The sequence below is a fragment of the Helianthus annuus genome, chromosome 17 (genome assembly GCF_002127325.2).
Source record: "Helianthus annuus cultivar XRQ/B chromosome 17, HanXRQr2.0-SUNRISE, whole genome shotgun sequence".
NCBI lineage: Eukaryota > Viridiplantae > Streptophyta > Magnoliopsida > Asterales > Asteraceae > Helianthus > Helianthus annuus.
Window position 1 is genome coordinate 194,443,742 of NC_035449.2, and position 2,019 is coordinate 194,445,760.

Consider the following 2,019-nt stretch of genomic DNA (forward strand, 5'->3'; position numbering starts at 1 on the left):
CACTTATTATAAGAAATGTCTACTATCATCTCCTACCAAAGTAGAAGTACCATCGTTAAATGCATATGTGCATTAATATGTTTTGCTAGCTATGTATGGCTATAATATCTTTCACTTGAGGTTATTGTCATGATATAGCCTTTGTCAAGCGAAGAGACATTTGAGTGAGTTCAAAGAAATATTTCAGGTATAAACGATATTTGATTATATTTTACTAACCCATCAAAACAAGTTTGATTAGTCTTGTAGATCTGAGAATGTAACATAGCACAGTCGTGGATCACATGATATTTGTTTTCGAGAGGAAGCACCAAGAATCTCATACAACATTGCTTAACATAAGGGATTGTACTTCAATGGATCAAGCGACATTCTACTGGATATAAAAGCTTTGAGCAACTTTCAGAGAAGATCGACACACGTTACTTAAAGGCTACTTATTCAAATGAGGGGGAGTATCATACAAGTTGTATTTTTCCCTTCACTAACTAAGTTTATTCCATTTGGAGTAGGGGTTTTAATGCGGCAACATTATCAGGGGGAGACAATACGCGCTGCACTCTTTTTCCCTTAGCTATGGTTTTGTCCCAATGGGTTTTCCTGGCAAGGTTTTTAACGAGGCAGCATCTCCACGTGTATTTGGTTGATACACAAGGGGGAGTGTTATAAATAAATATTGTTATGGTTATCAACTCCATAGATAGATGTATCTTGTTTACCAAGTTTCCCTCTCCTATATATATTACTTGTATTTTATTGTAAACATACACCATGAATAATATAAAGATATTTATCCCTACATCATTTTCTCATATTATTTAACTATTAGGCTTGTTGTTTTACAACAGTTCAAGGATTAACCATGGGTTTTCGTGATATAAATTTAGAAAACTTGTCAGAATCCAAGAATATATTTATGTATTTTCAAGTACGTATATGTAAAAGATTACATATAAGGACTTGTAATGACTTAGATTGATTAGTTTGGGAATAAAATACTTCATATATGTATATGATGTTGGAATTCTAAAGTTTTTTTTAAAAACAATTATGTGTTCACTAATATTAATGGTTTCATAACTCAAAGATTTAATATGTAATTTTATGTATTTTTTTCATAAATATACAAAATTAGGAAACCTTATATATATTCAGTTACGAAATTCCATCATTATACAAGTGCAGCATTTTTTGGTAATAGATGCGTAGAAATATAACATGTACTATTTTTGTTACATAAAACGAGTGTTATTTCAAAGTATATTTCTCTAAAATTAGTATAAGCTCATGTATGTTTACTTACCGATTGAAACGAGTACGACTCGGGTTTAAGTAATTATATTTTTATAAGCTCGAATATAAATTCCACACGAATAACTCAAGGACGAGTTATGATATTTTTACCATCTATGTTTATATATTTTATATAAATATATATTTTTGAGAAACCAAAGACATATCACCAACGGGTCATCGGGTTAAAGTATTTTAAAACAACAAGTAATTCGATCGAGACTAACTAGATGAGTGACACATAGCTTAGTTACCGCGCTTATTTAGAAACTTATAAGATATTCCGTGTTAGGAATATTGTAGAATGCACGCTAGCGAGTCACGTCTTGGAAACGACATCACGAAGTCGTATTTAGCTAGCTTTGCACATAGAAATCCAGGTGAGTTCATAACCCTCACTTTTTACGGTTTTACGTTTTTTATAAATGTTTTCGAGGGTGGAAAGATATGCAAATTTTGTAAAAATACACAACATTTCAACGAACGAAAACAAGAGATTTCTAAACCATGTGGCAAATGGATTTCGACAAACTCAAATAGTTTTTGTTATATGAATTTTAGTTGTCTTCTAATAAAACTGTTGACTTTTGAGTTATGTTGTATTGCTATTTGAAATATGTTATTGCTTGTGAGAATTGGTATGGCTTAAGGATCACCTTGTTAGTTTAAAACTTTGACATGGTTTTAGAGTTCTAGTGTTATGATTAGAGATTGCAATTGGGCGGG